This window comes from Scatophagus argus, chromosome 2 (assembly GCF_020382885.2).
Source record: "Scatophagus argus isolate fScaArg1 chromosome 2, fScaArg1.pri, whole genome shotgun sequence".
NCBI lineage: Eukaryota > Metazoa > Chordata > Actinopteri > Scatophagidae > Scatophagus > Scatophagus argus.
The window spans coordinates 2,532,124-2,551,970 of record NC_058494.1 but is presented as its reverse complement, the minus strand read 5'-3'; positions in this window follow the sequence as shown (position 1 = coordinate 2,551,970).

Genomic DNA, 19,847 nt, shown 5'->3' with positions numbered 1-19,847 from the left:
AGCTGATGAAATGTGACTATAAAGAGTTGTGAAGTACTAGCATGGTCTGTTCAGAGCTCATTGTTCTTATTTTAGAGAAGCTCCGTTGTTGGTTGCGCTTGATTTATTAGCCAGTGTAGCCATGATTCACTTAGTGGATGCAAAAGAATACATGCCTTTGCCAGTCGATTGTTTGAACCAGTGACAGATCGATAACATTTTCCCTGAGATTCATGTCTGATAGTGCTTCTCCATTCCATATTTTCCCTGTCATGTGACATTTCTGTTGCGCACGCGAGACGTAGAAAGAGCCTTGCGTAAAAGCGCGCAGCGCATAAGGACGAATCTCCTTCTATAATGTTATTATTATTATTGTTATTATCATCATTATGTTTTGTAATGTTTCCTGTGTTAGAAACATTTGAGAAACTCTTAGCCACAAACCAACTGCCTTGAATATGCTCTCAGCATTATCACAGCATAGAGCTGATACAGACAGGGGTTATAAAGCTTCTCAATGCTGTAAGAAGATTTCGTCATTTTGTATGTGTGTGAATACATCAGTAAGTAGGCTTGTATTATGTTTTCAATCATATCATTATCATAATCATATAACTGTACTTAAGGTTGTAAAAAATGTCATTCTTGTGAATAAGTTTCTTCCAAGTTCATGAACAGTTAGGATTTTTTTCCAGGTGATTAAGTACAGTAAATAATGGTAACTATTAAGTGGGACATAAATACAGCATCAAATTATTCTCATCCTGTTCATAGTAATGAAGAACTGCATAGTCTTTGATATTACTGTTGAAAGGGCCTGTCATGTGTCATGAGATTCGTGTCTGATAGTCCTTCTCCATTCCATATTTTCCCTGTTATTTCACATTTCTGTTGCGCATGCGAGACGTGGAAAGAGCCTTGCGTAAAAGCGCGCAGCGCATAAGGACAAATATCCTAATCTCTTTCTATAATGTTATTATTATTATTGCTATTGTTGTTGTTATTATTATTATTGCTATCATCATGTTTTGTGTGTTAAGAACATTTGAGAACTCTTAGCCACAAACCAACTGCCTTGAATATGCTCTCAGCATTATAACAGCATCGAGCTGATACAGACATGGGTTATAAAGCTTCTCAATGCTGTAAGAAGATTTCGTCATTTTGTATGTGTGTAAATACATTAGTAAACAGGCTTGTTTTATGTTTTCAGTCATATCATTATCATAATCACTTTCTGTGTACTTGTTTGTTCTGATTATTGAGCCTTGACTTGACTTGTATCCGGAGCTGATACCGAAACATTTAGCCGTTTGAAAGTTTACAAACTTATTTTCAGCGATTCCTCAAAATTCACAAAGAGCTCAGTGTTGTTCAGAATCAGAATCAGAATCAGAATTCTTTATTTGTCACATGTGGATGTGCATCCACAGTGAAATGAAAAAACAACACTCCTTTTTACAACTGTGCAAAAATAATAAAAATACAATTTACATGAGAATTTTTTTTTTTTTTTTAAAAGATAAAAAGTTAAAAAATAGAATAGAATAGAATAGAATAAAAAATAAAAAATAAAGATAGAGATCTAACCTCAGTGGCAGAGGGAATGTAAATATACATAAATATACATATCGTATACATAGTATACAAGTATGCATGTGTGTGTATGGGGGGGTGAGTTAAGTGGGGGAAAGAGAGTTCAGTGTCCTGATGGCCTGGGGGAAGAAACTCTTCCTCAGTCTTTCAGTTTTGGCCATGCGGGACCGGAGACGTTTCCCCGATGGCAGCCACTGAAAGAGTCTATTGTGCGGGTGGTTTGTGTCTTTTAAAATCCTCCGTGCACTGGATGTACACCTGCTGGCATACACCTCTTGCATGGAGGGCAATGCTGTCCTGGTAGTCCGTTCAGCACAGCGGATCACTCTGTGCAGAGCTTTCCTGTCCTGTACCGTACAGTTGCCATACCAGGCAGTGATGCTCCCAGTGAGCACAGACTGTATGGCTGCAGAATTTTATTGGAGTTGATAAATGAACGATGTGTGAGTGTTTGTGGACCGATCTAAGCTGATGAGTACTGTCAACACACAACTTGTGGTAATTTGATCAGCGCGCGCCATGCGTCCGGGATGCAGAAATGGACTTGCCTGACCGGCCCAGCGACGATTCTGGCTCTGAGTACCTGCTTGAGGATAGTGAAGATGAGATCAGACGTCGCTCCCATTTGAACCAGCCGTGGCCATGGGAAGATTTTTGTGAGCGATGGTGACGAGATTTTCCTCCTTCTCCGGTTGGTGCTCTTCAGCAACTCAATGTCCAGGATCAGGAGCTTCCTCAGCAGCGAGCAGAACCACTTCCAGAAGATCTACCCTTGGCTTCCTAAAGGCAAGGAGACGCTTCTCACTCAACCTCAGGCCTCACCTCCACAACAAAGAGGACCAGAGATGAGAGCAATGAAGAGCAGCTAAATGTGAAGAGGCAGCGGTGGGATCACAAAGTCAGCTATGAAGATTTAGCTCCCTCAACTTCTGGCCTCAGCTCTGATACAAATAGGAGCAGAGAGGTGAGCTACTGGAATTAAGCTCCTTCAACTTCTGGCCTCAGCTTCACAACCAAAAGGAGCAGGGAAGAGAGCTACTGCAATTCAGCTCCTTTGACTTCAGGCTCCAGGTCTTCCACAAAATGGACATGCTGCCGTGGCCCTTTTGACCACCAAAGATGGTGTGACGACACTGATTCTGACTAGCAGCATCATTGGTGCAGGTAAGTAACAGGTGTGCAGGTGGAAAGGCTGGAAGGAGAAGTAGGTCACCATGTGGAGTGCTAGACAAACACTGAACAGACAAGACAAGACAAACAGGAAAAAACATGCATTTGGGGACCGCCGCCTGTTGGAGAGAGGTGTTGAAGATGTCCGTCAGCACCTCTGTGAGCTGATGTGCACAGCCCCTCGGCACCCGCCCAGGGATGTTATTGGGACCTGCAGCTTTGTGAGTTTATCCTCTGGAGGATCCTCCTCACTTCTGTTGGGGCCACACTGAGGGGCTTGTTCTGGAGCAAGCTGATGTTGTTGTGTAGCTCCCGTAGCGCTTCACTTGCATTAGCACCTGGCGCGATGTAAACGACCATAACAAACACCGCCGTAAACCCCCAAGGCAGATAGTGTGGCCGGCATTTCACAAACATATGCACTATCGCCTCGGAGCAGTGGCTGTTGACTTTAATGCAGTTTGTACACCAACATTTATTAACATAGACGGGCTTTCCCCGCCAGCTGGTTATGGTCCGCTCGGAAGAGAAGCCGGCCGTTGATCTGGAAGGCTGGGTCTGGCATGTTCTCGTTCAGCCATGTTTCTGTCAGACAAAGCAATGCACAGTTCCTCATCTCACGTGAAACCCCCAGCCTCAGTCGAAGTAGGTCCATCTTGTTGTCCAAAGAACGAACACTGGACAGGAACAGGGACGGGATCGGTGGTCTCCCGGTGTTAGCCTTTAGCTTAGCTAACAGGCTGCCCTGTTTGCTCCTCTTCTGCTTCGGCGCCAAATGCTTAGTCAGTGTGGAGTTTTGCCCTGGGACCTGTTTCTCTCTGTTTCTCTGCTGCTGGATCCAGAACCCTCTCCATGGCGCTGCCTGGATCCTGCTGCTCCTGCTCTGCACTTTTCTCTCTGTCCTCCCTGTCTCTCTTCTCTCAGTCCCAGGCGGTCGCAGCAGAAGGCCGTCCACACTGAGTCTGGTTCTGCTCGAGGTTTCTGCCTGTTAAAAGGTGTCATGCCTGGTGTTTTTTGGTTATGCTTTGTCTTTTGATTTCTGTCCATGTGCCATGTTCCATGTTTGTCTTGTGCTTCCATGTATTATGTTCAAGGTTTTTGTCATGTCCTGTTTTATTTTGAAAGTGTCTCTTCCCCTGTGTGTCCTGTTTTCATGTAGCTTTGCTTGCTTTTTCCCTCCTGATGTGTGTCACCTGTGTCTCGTTGTCTTGTCTATTTAGTCCTTGTCTTCCCAGTCACCATTGTCAGTGCGTCTGCTTTTTTCCCCCATGCCATGCCAGGATCTGCATTTTTCCCATGCCATGCCTGGAACTTTTGTTTTACCTTGTTATGCCATGCCATGCCATGTTAGCCCAGGAGTTTTTTGCCACAGTAAGTTTGTTTTTCGAGTTTAGCTTTGTTTAATAAAAGACCATTGTTTTTGGAACTCCACCTCGGCTGCTCCTTTTGACTCTGACGCCGGCCGCCGCGGAGATCCACGTTCCTGTCCCTGCTCCGCGGACCAGTCCGCCTGCCGCCGCGGAGGTCGTCGTTCCTGTCCCTGCTCCGCGGACAAGGCCGCCTGCCGACGCGGAGGTTTTCGTTCCTGTCCCTGTTCCTGCTCCGCGGACAAGGCCGCCGGCCGCCGCGGAGATCTTCGTTCCTGTCCCTGCTCCGCGGACTGAGCCGCCTGCCGCCGCGGACATCTTCATTCCTGTTCCTGCTCCGCGGACCAGGCAGCCAGCCACTGCGGTGACCAGTGCTCCAATCCAGACCCTGAGGGTGCGGCCGTCCGCCGTCTCGGGGCATCATGCCTCAGCTGTCGGGCCGCAGCCTACTGCTCAAGGACTGGGTCCGCCAGCTTCCCAAGCTACGCCAGAGTTCCACGTTCCAGCTGAGGGGCCGCAGCTCACACTTCCAGGGCTGGGTCCGCCAGCTCCCAAGGCTACGCCAGAGTCCCACGTTCCAGCTGAGGGGCCGCAGCTCACCGTCCCAGGGCTGGGTCCGCCAGCTTCCCAAGCTACGCCAGAGTCCCCTGTTCCAGCTGAGGGGCCGCAGCTCACAGTTCCAGGGCTGGGTCTGCCAGCACCCCACGCTACGCCAGGGCTCCATGCTTCGGGTGATGGACCGCAGCTCACAGTTCCAGGGCTGGGTCCAGCAGCTTCCCAAGCAACGGCAGAGTCCCACGTTCCAGCTGAGGGGCCGCAGCTCACAGTTCCAGGGCTGGATCCAGCAGCTTCCCAAGCAACGGCAGAGTTCCACGTTCCAGCTGAGGGGCCGCAGCCCATTGTTCCAGGGCTGGGTCCGCCAGCACCCCACGCTACGCCAGGGCTCCATGCTTCGGCTGATGGACCGCAGCCCACTGTTCCAGGGCTGGGTCCGCCAGCTTCCCAAGCTACACCAGAGTCCCACGTTCCAGCTGAGGGGCCGCAGCTCACAGTTCCAGGGCTGGGTCCGCCAGCACCCCACGCTACGCCAGGGCTCCATGCTTCGGCTGATGGACCGCAGCCCACTGTTCCAGGGCTGGGTCCGCCAGCACCCCACGCTACGCCTGGGCTCCATGCTTCGGCTGATGGACCGCAGCCCACTGTTCCAGCGCTTGGTCCAGCAGCTTCCCAAGCAACGGCAGAGTCCCACATTCCAGCTGAGGGGCCGCAGCTCACAGTTCCAGGGCTGGGTCCGCCAGCACACCACGCTACGCCAGGGCTCCATGCTTCGGCTGATGGACCGCAGCTCACAGTTCCAGGGCTTGGTCCAGCAGCTTCCCAAGCAACGGCAGAGTCCCACGTTCCAGCTGAGGGGCCGCAGCTCACAGTTCCAGGGCTGGGTCCAGCAGCTTCCCAAGCAACGGCAAAGTCCCACGTTCCAGCTTAGGGCCCGCAGCCCACAGTTCCAGGGCTGGGTCCGCCAGCACCCCACGCTACGCCAGGGCTCCATGCTTCGGCTGATGGACCGCAGCCCACTGTTCCAGGGCTGGGTCCGCCAGCACCCCACGCTACGCCAGGGCTCCATGCTTCGGGTGATGGACCGCAGCTCACAGTTCCAGGGCTGGGTCCAGCAGCTTCCCAAGCAACGGCAGAGTCCCACGTTCCAGCTGAGGGCCCGCAGCTCACTGTTCCAGGGCTGGGTCCAGCAGCTTCCCAAGCAACGGCAGAGTTCCACGTTCCAGCTGAGGGGCCGCAGCCCATTGTTCCAGGGCTGGGCCGCAGCCCACTGTTCCAGGGCTGTGTCCGCCAGCTTCCCAAGCAACGGCAGAGTTCCACGTTCCAGCTGAGGGCCCGCAGCCCACAGTTCCAGGGCTGGGTCCGCCAGCACCCCACGCTACGCCAGGGCTCCATGCTTCGGCTGATGGACCGCAGCTCACAGTTCCAGGGCTGGGTCTAGCAGCTTCCCAAGCAACGGCAGAGTCCCACGTTCCAGCTGAGGGGCCGCAGCTCACAGCTCCAGGGCTGGGTCCAGCAGCTTCCCAAGCAACGGCAGAGTCCCACGTTCCAGCTGAGGGGCCGCAGCTCACAGTTCCAGGGCTGGGTCTGCCAGCACCCCACGCTACGCCAGGGCTCCATGCTTCGGCTGATGGACCGCAGCTCACAGTTCCAGGGCTGGGTCTACCAGCTTCCCAAGCAACGGCAGAGTCCCACGTTCCAGCTGAGGGGCCGCAGCTCACAGTTCCAGGGCTGGGTCCAGCAGCTTCCCAAGCAACGGCAGAGTTCCACGTTCCAGCTGAGGGCCGCAGCCCACAGTTCCAGGGCTGGGTCCGCCAGCACCCCACGCTACGCCAGGGCTCCATGCTTCGGCTGATGGACCGCAGCCCACTGTTCCAGGGCTGGGTCCGCCAGCACCCCACGCTACGCCAGGGCTCCATGCTTCGGGTGATGGACCGCAGCTCACAGTTCCAGGGCTGGGTCCAGCAGCTTCCCAAGCAACGGCAGAGTCCCACGTTCCAGCTGAGGGGCCGCAGCTCACAGTTCCAGGGCTGGGTCAGCCAGCACCCCACGCTACGCCAGGGCTCCATGCTTCGGCTGATTGACCGCAGCTCACAGTTCCAGGGCTGGGTCTAGCAGCTTCCCAAGCAACGGCAGAGTCCCACGTTCCAGCTGAGGGGCCGCAGCTCACAGTTCCAGGGCTGGGTCCAGCAGCTTGCCAAGCAACGGCAGAGTTCCACGTTCCAGCTGAGGGCCCGCAGCCCACAGTTCCAGGGCTGGGTCCGCCAGCACCCCACGCTACGCCAGGGCTCCATGCTTCGGCTGATGGACCGCAGCCCACTGTTCCAGGGCTGGGTCTGCCAGCACCCCACGCTACGCCAGGGCTCCATGCTTCGGGTGATGGACCGCAGCTCACAGTTCCAGGGCTGGGTCCAGCAGCTTCCCAAGCAACGGCAGAGTCCCACGTTCCAGCTGAGGGGCCGCAGCTCACAGTTCCAGGGCTGGATCCAGCAGCTTCCCAAGCAACGGCAGAGTTCCACGTTCCAGCTGAGGGGCCGCAGCCCATTGTTCCAGGGCTGGGTCCGCCAGCACCCCACGCTACGCCAGGGCTCCATGCTTCGGGTGATGGACCGCAGCTCACAGTTCCAGGGCTGGGTCCAGCAGCTTCCCAAGCAACGGCAGAGTCCCACGTTCCAGCTGAGGGGCCGCAGCTCACAGTTCCAGGGCTGGGTCAGCCAGCACCCCACGCTACGCCAGGGCTCCATGCTTCGGCTGATTGACCGCAGCTCACAGTTCCAGGGCTGGGTCTAGCAGCTTCCCAAGCAACGGCAGAGTCCCACGTTCCAGCTGAGGGGCCGCAGCTCACAGTTCCAGGGCTGGGTCCAGCAGCTTCCCAAGCAACGGCAGAGTTCCACGTTCCAGCTGAGGGCCGCAGCCCACAGTTCCAGGGCTGGGTCCGCCAGCACCCCACGCTACGCCAGGGCTCCATGCTTCGGCTGATGGACCGCAGCCCACTGTTCCAGGGCTGGGTCCGCCAGCACCCCACGCTACGCCAGGGCTCCATGCTTCGGGTGATGGACCGCAGCTCACAGTTCCAGGGCTGGGTCCAGCAGCTTCCCAAGCAACGGCAGAGTCCCACGTTCCAGCTGAGGGGTCGCAGCTCACAGTTCCAGGGCTGGGTCCAGCAGCTTCCCAAGCAACGGCAGAGTTCCAAGTTCCAGCTGAGGGGCCGCAGCCCATTGTTCCAGGGCTGGGTCCGCAAGCACCCCACGCTACGCCAGGGCTGGGTCCGCAGCCCACTGTTCCAGGGCTGTGTCCGCCAGCTTCCCAAGCAACGGCAGAGTTCCACGTTCCAGCTGAGGGGCCGCAGCCCACTGTTCCAGGGCTGGGTCTGCCAGCACCCCACGCTATGCCAGGGCTCCATGCTTCGGCTGATGGACCGCAGCTCACAGTTCCAGGGCTGGGTCCAGCAGCTTCCCAAGCAACGGCAGAGTGCCACGTTCCAGCTGAGGGGCCGCAGCTCACAGTTCCAGGGCTGGGTCTGCCAGCACCCCACGCTACGCCAGGGCTCCATGCTTCGGCTGATGGACCACAGCTCACAGTTCCAGGGCTGGGTCTAGCAGCTTCCCAAGCAACGGCAGAGTCCCACGTTCCAGCTGAGGGGCCGCAGCTCACAGTTCCAGGGCTGGGTCCAGCAGCTTCCCAAGCAACGGCAGAGTTCCACGTTCCAGCTGAGGGCCGCAGCCCAAAGTTCCAGGGCTGGGTCCGCCAGCACCCCACGCTACGCCAGGGCTCCATGCTTCGGCTGATGGACCGCAGCCCACTGTTCCAGGGCTGGGTCCGCCAGCACCCCACGCTACGCCAGGGCTCCATGCTTCGGGTGATGGACCGCAGCTCACAGTTCCAGGGCTGGGTCCAGCAGCTTCCCAAGCAACGGCAGAGTCCCACGTTCCAGCTGAGGGGCCGCAGCTCACAGTTCCAGGGCTGGGTCAGCCAGCACCCCACGCTACGCCAGGGCTCCATGCTTCGGCTGATTGACCGCAGCTCACAGTTCCAGGGCTGGGTCTAGCAGCTTCCCAAGCAACGGCAGAGTCCCACGTTCCAGCTGAGGGGCCGCAGCTCACAGTTCCAGGGCTGGGTCCAGCAGCTTCCCAAGCAACGGCAGAGTTCCACGTTCCAGCTGAGGGCCCGCAGCCCACAGTTCCAGGGCTGGGTCCGCCAGCACCCCACGCTACGCCAGGGCTCCATGCTTCGGCTGATGGACCGCAGCCCACTGTTCCAGGGCTGGGTCTGCCAGCACCCCACGCTACGCCAGGGCTCCATGCTTCGGGTGATGGACCGCAGCTCACAGTTCCAGGGCTGGGTCCAGCAGTTTCCCAAGCAACGGCAGAGTCCCACGTTCCAGCTGAGGGGCCGCAGCTCACAGTTCCAGGGCTGGATCCAGCAGCTTCCCAAGCAACGGCAGAGTTCCACGTTCCAGCTGAGGGGCCGCAGCCCATTGTTCCAGGGCTGGGTCCGCCAGCACCCCACGCTACGCCAGGGCTCCATGCTTCGGCTGATGGACCGCAGCCCACTGTTCCAGGGCTGTGTCCGCCAGCTTCCCAAGCAACGGCAGAGTTCCACGTTCCAGCTGAGGGCCGCAGCCCACTGTTCCAGGGCTGGGTCCGCCAGCGCCCCACGCTACGCCAGGGCTCCATGCTTCGGGTGATGGACCGCAGCTCACAGTTCCAGGGCTGGGTCCAGCAGCTTCCCAAGCAACGGCAGAGTCCCACGTTCCAGCTGAGGGGCCGCAGCTCACAGTTCCAGGGCTGGGTCTGCCAGCACCCCACGCTACGCCAGGGCTCCATGCTTCGGGTGATGGACCGCAGCTCACAGTTCCAGGGCTGGGTCCAGCAGCTTCCCAAGCAACGGCAGAGTTCCACGTTCCAGTTGAGGGGCCGCAGCCCATTGTTCCAGGGCTGGGTCCGCAGCCCACTGTTCCAGGGCTGTGTCCGCCAGCTTCCCAAGCAACGGCAGAGTTCCACGTTCCAGCTGAGGGCCCGCAGCCCACAGTTCCAGGGCTGGGTCCGCCAGCACCCCACGCTACGCCAGGGCTCCATGCTTCGGCTGATGGACCGCAGCCCACTGTTCCAGGGCTGGGTCCGCCAGCACCCCACGCTACGCCAGGGCTCCATGCTTCGGGTGATGGACCGCAGCTCACAGTTCCAGGGCTGGGTCCAGCAGCTTCCCAAGCAACGGCAGAGTTCCACGTTCCAGCTGAGGGGCCGCAGCCCATTGTTCCAGGGCTGGGTCCGCAGCCCACTGTTCCAGGGCTGTGTCCGCCAGCTTCCCAAGCAACGGCAGAGTTCCACGTTCCAGCTGAGGGCCCGCAGCCCACAGTTCCAGGGCTTGGTCCGCCAGCACCCCACGCTACGCCAGGGCTCCATGCTTCGGCTGATGGACCGCAGCTCACAGTTCCAGGGCTGGGTCCAGCAGCTTCCCAAGCAACGGCAGAGTCCCACGTTCCAGCTGAGGGGCCGCAGCTCACAGTTCCAGGGCTGGGTCTGCCAGCACCCCACGCTACGCCAGGGCTCCATGCTTCGGCTGATGGACCGCAGCTCACAGTTCCAGGGCTGGGTCTAGCAGCTTCCCAAGCAACGGCAGAGTCCCACGTTCCAGCTGAGGGGCCGCAGCTCACAGTTCCAGGGCTGGGTCCAGCAGCTTCCCAAGCAACGGCAGAGTTCCACGTTACAGCTGAGGGCCACAGCCCACAGTTCCAGGGCTGGGTCCGCCAGCACCCCACGCTACGCCAGGGCTCCATGCTTCGGCTGATGGACCGCAGCCCACTGTTCCACGGCTGGGTCCGCCATCACCCCACGCTACGCCGGGGCTCCACGCTTCTGGTGATGGACCGCAGCTCACAGTTCCAGGGCTGGGTCCAGCAGCTTCCCAAGCAACGGCAGAGTCCCACGTTCCAGCTGAGGGGCCGCAGCTCACAGTTCCAGGGCTGGGTCAGCCAGCACCCCACGCTACGCCAGGGCTCCATGCTTCGGCTGATGGACCGCAGCTCACAGTTCCAGGGATGGGTCTAGCAGCTTCCCAAGCAACGGCAGAGTCCCACGTTCCAGCTGAGGGGCCGCAGCTCACAGTTCCAGGGCTGGGTCCAGCAGCTTCCCAAGCAACGGCAGAGTTCCACATTCCAGCTGAGGGGCCGCAGCTCACAGTTCCAGGGCTGGGTCCGCCAGCACACCACGCTACGCCAGGGCTCCATGCTTCGGCTGATGGACCGCAGCTCACAGTTCCAGGGCTTGGTCCAGCAGCTTCCCAAGCAACGGCAGAGTCCCACGTTCCAGCTGAGGGGCCGCAGCTCACAGTTCCAGGGCTGGGTCCAGCAGCTTCCCAAGCAACGGCAGAGTTCCACGTTCCAGCTGAGGGCCCGCAGCCCACAGTTCCAGGGCTGGGTCCGCCAGCACCCCACGCTACGCCAGGGCTCCATGCTTCGGCTGATGGACCGCAGCCCACTGTTCCAGGGCTGGGTCCGCCAGCACCCCACGCTACGCCAGGGCTCCATGCTTCGGGTGATGGACCGCAGCTCACAGTTCCAGGGCTGGGTCCAGCAGCTTCCCAAGCAACGGCAGAGTCCCACGTTCCAGCTGAGGGGCCGCAGCTCACAGTTCCAGGGCTGGATCCAGCAGCTTCCCAAGCAACGGCAGAGTTCCACGTTCCAGCTGAGGGGCCGCAGCCCATTGTTCCAGGGCTGGGTCCGCCAGCACCCCACGCTACGCCAGGGCTCCATGCTTCGGCTGATGGACCGCAGCCCACTGTTCCAGGGCTGGGTCCGCCAGCTTCCCAAGCTACACCAGAGTCCCACGTTCCAGCTGAGGGGCCGCAGCTCACAGTTCCAGGGCTGGGTCCAGCAGCTTCCCAAGCAACGGCAGAGTTCCACGTTCCAGCTGAGGGCCGCAGCCCACAGTTCCAGGGCTGGGTCCGCCAGCGCCCCACGCTACGCCAGGGCTCCATGCTTCGGCTGATGGACCGCAGCCCACTGTTCCAGGGCTGGGTCCGCCAGCACCCCACGCTACGCCAGGGCTCCATGCTTCGGGTGATGGACCGCAGCTCACAGTTCCAGGGCTGGGTCCAGCAGCTTCCCAAGCAACGGCAGAGTCCCACGTTCCAGCTGAGGGGCCGCAGCTCACAGTTCCAGGGCTGGGTCTGCCAGCACCCCACGCTACGCCAGGGCTCCATGCTTCGGGTGATGGACCGCAGCTCACAGTTCCAGGGCTGGGTCCAGCAGCTTCCCAAGCAACGGCAGAGTTCCACGTTCCAGTTGAGGGGCCGCAGCCCATTGTTCCAGGGCTGGGTCCGCAGCCCACTGTTCCAGGGCTGTGTCCGCCAGCTTCCCAAGCAACGGCAGAGTTCCACGTTCCAGCTGAGGGCCCGCAGCCCACAGTTCCAGGGCTGGGTCCGCCAGCACCCCACGCTACGCCAGGGCTCCATGCTTCGGCTGATGGACCGCAGCCCACTGTTCCAGGGCTGGAACAGGTCCAGCAGCTTCCCAAGCAACGGCAGAGTTCCACGTTACAGCTGAGGGCCACAGCCCACAGTTCCAGGGCTGGGTCCGCCAGCACCCCACGCTACGCCAGGGCTCCATGCTTCGGCTGATGGACCGCAGCCCACTGTTCCACGGCTGGGTCCGCCATCACCCCACGCTACGCCGGGGCTCCATGCTTCTGGTGATGGACCGCAGCTCACAGTTCCAGGGCTGGGTCTAGCAGCTTCCCAAGCAACGGCAGAGTCCCACGTTCCAGCTGAGGGGCCGCAGCTCACAGTTCCAGGGCTGGGTCCAGCAGCTTCCCAAGCAACGGCAGAGTTCCACGTTCCAGCTGAGGGCCCGCAGCCCACAGTTCCAGGGCTGGTTCCGCCAGCACCCCACGCTACGCCAGGGCTCCATGCTTCGGCTGATGGACCGCAGCCCACTGTTCTTGGGCTGGGTCCGCCAGCACCCCACGCTACGCCAGGGCTCCATGCTTCGGGTGATGGACCGCAGCTCACAGTTCCAGGGCTGGGTCCAGCAGCTTCCCAAGCAACGGCAGAGTCCCACGTTCCAGCTGAGGGGCCGCAGCTCACAGTTCCAGGGCTGGGTCAGCCAGCACCCCACGCTACGCCAGGGCTCCATGCTTCGGCTGATGGACCGCAGCTCACAGTTCCAGGGCTGGGTCTAGCAGCTTCCCAAGCAACGGCAGAGTCCCACGTTCCAGCTGAGGGGCCGCAGCCCACAGTTCCAGGGCTGGGTCCGCCAGCACCCCACGCTACGCCAGGGCTCCATGCTTCGGCTGATGGACCGCAGCCCACTGTTCCAGGGCTGGGTCCGCCAGCACCCCACGCTACGCCAGGGCTCCATGCTTCGGGTGATGGACCGCAGCTCACAGTTCCAGGGCTGGGTCCAGCAGCTTCCCAAGCAACGGCAGAGTCCCACGTTCCAGCTGAGGGGCCGCAGCTCACAGTTCCAGGGCTGGGTCCGCCAGCACCCCACGCTACGCCAGGGCTCCATGCTTCGGCTGATGGACCGCAGCTCACAGTTCCAGGGATGGGTCTAGCAGCTTCCCAAGCAACGGCAGAGTCCCACGTTCCAGCTGAGGGGCCGCAGCTCACAGTTCCAGGGCTGGGTCCAGCAGCTTCCCAAGCAACGGCAGAGTCCCACGTTCCAGCTGAGGGGCCGCAGCTCACAGTTCCAGGGCTGGGTCTGCCAGCACCCCACGCTACGCCAGGGCTCCATGCTTCCGCTGATGGACCGCAGCTCACAGTTCCAGGGCTGGGTCTAGCAGCTTCCCAAGCAACGGCAGAGTCCCACGTTCCAGCTGAGGGGCCGCAGCTCACAGTTCCAGGGCTGGGTCCAGCAGCTTCCCAAGCAACGGCAGAGTTCCACGTTCCAGCTGAGGGCCCGCAGCCCACAGTTCCAGGGCTGGGTCCGCCAGCACCCCACGCTACGCCAGGGCTCCATGCTTCGGCTGATGGACCGCAGCCCACTGTTCCAGGGCTGGGTCCGCCAGCACCCCACGCTACGCCAGGGCTCCATGCTTCGGGTGATGGACCGCAGCTCACAGTTCCAGGGCTGGGTCCAGCAGCTTCCCAAGCAACGGCAGAGTCCCACGTTCCAGCTGAGGGGCCGCAGCTCACAGTTCCAGGGCTGGGTCAGCCAGCACCCCACGCTACGCCAGGGCTCCATGCTTCGGCTGATGGACCGCAGCTCACAGTTCTAGGGCTGGGTCTAGCAGCTTCCCAAGCAACGGCAGAGTCCCACGTTCCAGCTGAGGGGCCGCAGCTCACAGTTCCAGGGCTGGGTCCAGCAGCTTCCCAAGCAACGGCAGAGTTCCACGTTCCAGCTGAGGGCCCGCAGCCCACAGTTCCAGGGCTGGGTCCGCCAGCACCCCACGCTACGCCAGGGCTCCATGCTTCGACTGATGGACCGCAGCCCACTGTTCCAGGGCTGGGTCAGCCAGCACCCCACGCTACGCCAGGGCTCCATGCTTCGGCTGATGGACCGCAGCTCACAGTTCCAGGGCTGGGTCTAGCAGCTTCCCAAGCAACGGCAGAGTCCCACGTTCCAGCTGAGGGGCCGCAGCTCACAGTTCCAGGGCTGGGTCCAGCAGCTTCCCAAGCAACGGCAGAGTTCCACGTTCCAGCTGAGGGCCCGCAGCCCACAGTTCCAGGGCTGGGTCCGCCAGCACCCCACGCTACGCCAGGGCTCCATGCTTCGGCTGATGGACCGCAGCCCACTGTTCCAGGGCTGGGTCCACCAGCACCCCACGCTACGCCAGGGCTCCATGCTTCGGGTGATGGACCGCAGCTCACAGTTCCAGGGCTGGGTCCAGCAGCTTCCCAAGCAACGGCAGAGTCCCACGTTCCAGCTGAGGGGCCGCAGCTCACAGTTCCAGGGCTGGGTCAGCCAGCACCCCACGCTACGCCAGGGCTCCATTTTTCGGCTGATGGACCGCAGCTCACAGTTCCAGGGCTGGGTCTAGCAGCATCCCAAGCAACGGCAGAGTCCCACGTTCCAGCTGAGGGGCCGCAGCTCACAGTTCCAGGGCTGGGTCCAGCAGCTTCCCAAGCAACGGCAGAGTTCCACGTTCCAGCTGAGGGCCCGCAGCCCACAGTTCCAGGGCTGGGTCCGCCAGCACCCCACGCTACGCCAGGGCTCCATGCTTCGGCTGATGGATCGCAGCCCACTGTTCCAGGGCTGGGTCCGCCAGCACCCCACGCTACGCCAGGGCTCCATGCTTTGGGTGATGGACCGCAGCTCACAGTTCCAGGGCTGGGTCCAGCAGCTTCCCAAGCAACGGCAGAGTCCCACGTTCCAGCTGAGGGGCCGCAGCTCACAGTTCCAGGGCTGGGTCAGCCAGCACCCACGCTACGCCAGGGCTCCATGCTTCGGCTGATGGACCGCAGCTCACAGTTCCAGGGCTGGGTCTAGCAGCTTCCCAAGCAACGGCAGAGTCCCACGTTCCAGCTGAGGGGCCGCAGCTCACAGTTCCAGGGCTGGGTCCAGCAGCTTCCCAAGCAACGGCAGAGTTCCACGTTCCAGCTGAGGGCCCGCAGCCCACAGTTCCAGGGCTGGGTCCGCCAGCACCCCACGCTACGCCAGGGCTCCATGCTTCGGCTGATGGACCGCAGCCCACTGTTCCAGGGCTGGGTCCGCCAGCACCCCACGCTACACCAGGGCTCCATGCTTCGGGTGATGGACCGCAGCTCACAGTTCCAGGGCTGGGTCCAGCAGCTTCCCAAGCAACGGCAGAGTCCCACGTTCCAGCTGAGGGGCCGCAGCTCACAGTTCCAGGCCTGGGTCCAGCAGCTTCCCAAGCAACGGCAGAATTCCACGTTCCAGCTGAGGGGCCGCAGCCCATTGTTCCAGGGCTGGGTCCTCCAGCACCCCACGCTACGCCAGGGCTCCATGCTTCGGCTGAAGGACCGCAGCCCACTGTTCCAGGGCTGGGTCCGCCAGCACCCCACGCTACGCCAGGACTCCATGCTTCGGGTGATGGACCGCAGCTCACAGTTCCAGGGCTGGGTCCAGCAGCTTCCCAAGCAACGGCAGAGTGCCACGTTCCAGCTGAGGGGCCGCAGCTCCAGGTATGGGTCCGCCAGCACCCCACGCTACGCCAGGGCTCCATGCTTCGGGTGATGGACCGCAGCTCACAGTTCCAGGGCTGGGTCCGCCAGCTTCCCAAGCAACGGCAGAGTCCCACGTTCCAGCTGAGGGGCCGCAGCTCACAGTTCCAGGCCTGGGTCCAGCAGCTTCCCAAGCAACGGCAGAGTTCCACGTTCCAGCTGAGGGGCCGCAGCCCATTGTTCCAGGGCTGGGTCCTCCAGCACCCCACGCTACGCCAGGGCTCCATGCTTCGGCTGATGGACCGCAGCCCACTGTTCCAGGGCTGGGTCCGCCAGCACCCCACGCTACGCCAGGGCTCCATGCTTCGGGTGATGGACCGCAGCTCACAGTTTCAGGGCTGGGTCCAGCAGCTTCCCAAGCAACGGCAGAGTGCCACGTTCCAGCTGAGGGGCCGCAGCTCCAGGTATGGGTCCGCCAGCACCCCACGCTACGCCAGGGCTCCATGCTTCGGGTGATGGACCGCAGCTCACAGTTCCAGGGCTGGGTCCGCCAGCTTCCCAAGCAACGGCAGAGTCCCACGTTCCAGCTGAGGGGCCGCAGCTCACAGTTCCAGGGCTGGGTCCAGCAGCTTCCCAAGCAACGGCAGAGTTCCACGTTCCAGCTGAGGGCCGCAGCCCACAGTTCCAGGGCTGGGTCCGCCAGCACCCCACGCTACGCCAGGGCTCCATGCTTCGGCTGATGGACCGCAGCCCACTGTTCCAGGGCTGGGTCCGCCAGCACCCCACGCTACGCCAGGGCTCCATGCTTCGGGTGATGGACCGCAGCTCACTGTTCCAGGGCTGGGTCCAGCAGCTTCCCAAGCAACGGCAGAGTCCCACGTTCCAGCTGAGGGGCCGCAGCTCACAGTTCCAGGGCTGGGTCTGCCAGCACCCCACGCTACGCCAGGGCTCCATGCTTCGGCTGATGGACCGCAGCTCACAGTTCCAGGGCTGGGTCTAGCAGCTTCCCAAGCAACGGCAGAGTCCCACGTTCCAGCTGGGGGGCCGCAGCTCACAGTTCCAGGGCTGGGTCCAGCAGCTTCCCAAGCAACGGCAGAGTTCCACGTTCCAGCTGAGGGCCCGCAGCCCACAGTTCCAGGGCTGGGTCCGCCAGCACCCCACGCTACGCCAGAGCTCCATGCTTTGGCTGATGGACCGCAGCCCACTGTTCCAGGGCTGGGTCTGCCAGCACCCCACGCTACGCCAGGGCTCCATGCTTCGGCTGATGGACCGCAGCTCACAGTTCCAGGGCTGGGTCCAGCAGCTTCCCAAGCAACGGCAGAGTCCCACGTTCCAGCTGAGGGGCCGAAGCTCACAGTTACAGGGCTGGGTCCAGCAGCTTCCCAAGCAACGGCAGAGTTCCACGTTCCAGCTGAGGGGCCGCAGCCCATTGTTCCAGGGCTGGGTCCGCCAGCACCCCACGGTACGCCAGGGCTCCATGCTTCGGCTGATGGACCGCAGCTCACAGTTCCAGGGCTGGGTCCAGCAGCTTCCCAAGCAACGGCAGAGTCCCACGTTCCAGCTGAGGGGCCGCAGCTCACAGTTCCAGGGCTGGGTCTGCCAGCACCCCACGCTACGCCAGGGCTCCATGCTTTGGCTGATGGACCGCAGCTCACAGTTCCACGGCTGGGTCTAGCAGCTTCCCAAGCAACGGCAGAGTCCCACGTTCCAGCTGAGGGGCCGCAGCTCACAGTTCCAGGGCTGGGTCCAGCAGCTTCCCAAGCAACGGCAGAGTTCCACGTTCCAGCTGAGGGCCCGCAGCCCACAGTTCCAGGGCTGGGTCCGCCAGCACCCCACGCTACGCCAGGGCTCCATGCTTCGGCTGATGGACCGCAGCCCACTGTTCCAGGGCTGGGTCCGCCAGCACCCCACGCTACGCCAGGGCTCCATGCTTCGGGTGATGGACCGCAGCTCACAGTTCCAGGGCTGGGTCCAGCAGCTTCCCAAGCAACGGCAGAGTCCCACGTTCCAGCTGAGGGGCCGCAGCTCACAGTTCCAGGCCTGGGTCAGCCAGCACCCCACGCTACGCCAGGGCTCCATGCTTCGGCTGATGGACCGCAGCTCACAGTTCCAGGGCTGGGTCTAGCAGCTTCCCAAGCAACGGCAGAGTCCCACGTTCCAGCTGAGGGGCCGCAGCTCACAGTTCCAGGGCTGGGTCCAGCAGCTTCCCAAGCAACGGCAGAGTTCCACGTTCCAGCTGAGGGCCCGCAGCCCACAGTTCCAGGGCTTGGTCCGCCAGCACCCCACGCTACGCCAGGGCTCCATGCTTCGGCTGATGGACCGCAGCCCACTGTTCCAGGGCTGGGTCCGCCAGCACCCCACGCTACGCCAGGGCTCCATGCTTCGGGTGATGGACCGCAGCTCACAGTTCCAGGGCTGGGTCCAGCAGCTTCCCAAGCAACGGCAGAGTCCCACGTTCCAGCTGAGGGGCCGCAGCTCACAGTTCCAGGGCTGGGTCAGCCAGCACCCCACGCTACGCCAGGGCTCCATGCTTCGGCTGATGGACCGCAGCTCACAGTTCCAGGGCTGGGTCTAGCAGCTTCCCAAGCAACGGCAGAGTCCCACGTTCCAGCTGAGGGGCCGCAGCTCACAGTTCCAGGGCTGGGTCAGCCAGCACCCCACGCTACGCCAGGGCTCCATGCTTCGGCTGATGGACCGCAGCTCACAGTTCCAGGGATGGGTCTAGCAGCTTCCCAAGCAACGGCAGAGTCCCACGTTCCAGCTGAGGGGCCGCAGCTCACATTTCCAGGGCTGGGTCCAGCAGCTTCCCAAGCAACGGCAGAGTTCCACGTTCCAGCTGAGGGCCCGCAGCCCACAGTTCCAGGGCTGGGTCCGCCAGCACCCCACGCTACGCCAGGGCTCCATGCTTCGGCTGATGGACCGCAGCTCACAGTTCCAGGGCTGGGTCCAGCAGCTTCCCAAGCAACGGCAGAGTTCCACGTTCCAGCTGAGGGCCCGCAGCTCACAGTTCCAGGGCTGGGTCAGCCAGCACCCCACGCTACGCCAGGGCTCCATCCTTCGGCTGATGGACCGCAGCTCACAGTTCCAGGGCTGGGTCTAGCAGCTTCCCAAGCAACGGCAGAGTCCCACGTTCCAGCTGAGGGGCCGCAGCTCACAGTTCCAGGGCTGGGTCCAGCAGCTTCCCAAGCAACGGCAGAGTTCCACGTTCCAGCTGAGGGACCGCAGCCCACAGTTCCAGGGCTGGGTCCGCCAGCACCCCACGCTACGCCAGGGCTCCATGCTTCGGCTGATGGATCGCAGCCCACTGTTCCAGGGCTGGGTCCGCCAGCACCCCACGCTACGCCAGGGCTCCATGCTTCGGGTGATGGACCGCAGCTCACAGTTCCAGGGCTGGGTCCAGCAGCTTCCCAAGCAACGGCAGAGTTCCACGTTCCAGCTGAGGGCCCGTAGCCCACAGTTCCAGGGCTGGGTCCGCCAGCACCCCACGCTACGCCAGGGCTCCATGCTTCGGCTGATGGACCGCAGCCCACTGTTCCAGGGCTGGGTCCGCCAGCACCCCACGCTACGCCAGGGCTCCATGCTTCGGGTGATGGACCGCAGCTCACAGTTCCAGGGCTGGGTCCAGCAGCTTCCCAAGCAACGGCAGAGTTCCACGTTCCAGCTGAGGGCCCGCAGCTCACTGTTCCAGGGCTGGGTCCAGCAGCTTCCCAAGCAACGGCAGAGTTCCACGTTCCAGCTGAGGGGCCGCAGCCCATTGTTCCAGGGCTGGGTCCGCCAGCACCCCACGCTACGCCAGGGCTCCATGCTTCGGCTGATGGACCGCAGCTCACAGTTCCAGGGCTGGGTCCAGCAGCTTCCCAAGCAACGGCAGAGTCCCACGTTCCAGCTGAGGGGCCGCAGCTCCAGGTATGGGTCCGCCAGCACCCCACGCTTCGCCAGGGCTCCATGCTTCGGGTGATGGACCGCAGCTCACAGTTCCAGGGCTGGGTCCGCCAGCTTCCCAAGCTACACCAGAGTCCCACGTTCCAGCTGAGGGGCCGCAGCTCACAGTTCCAGGGCTGGGTCCGCCAGCTTCCCAAGCAACGGCAGAGTTCCAAGTTCCAGCTGAGGGCCCGC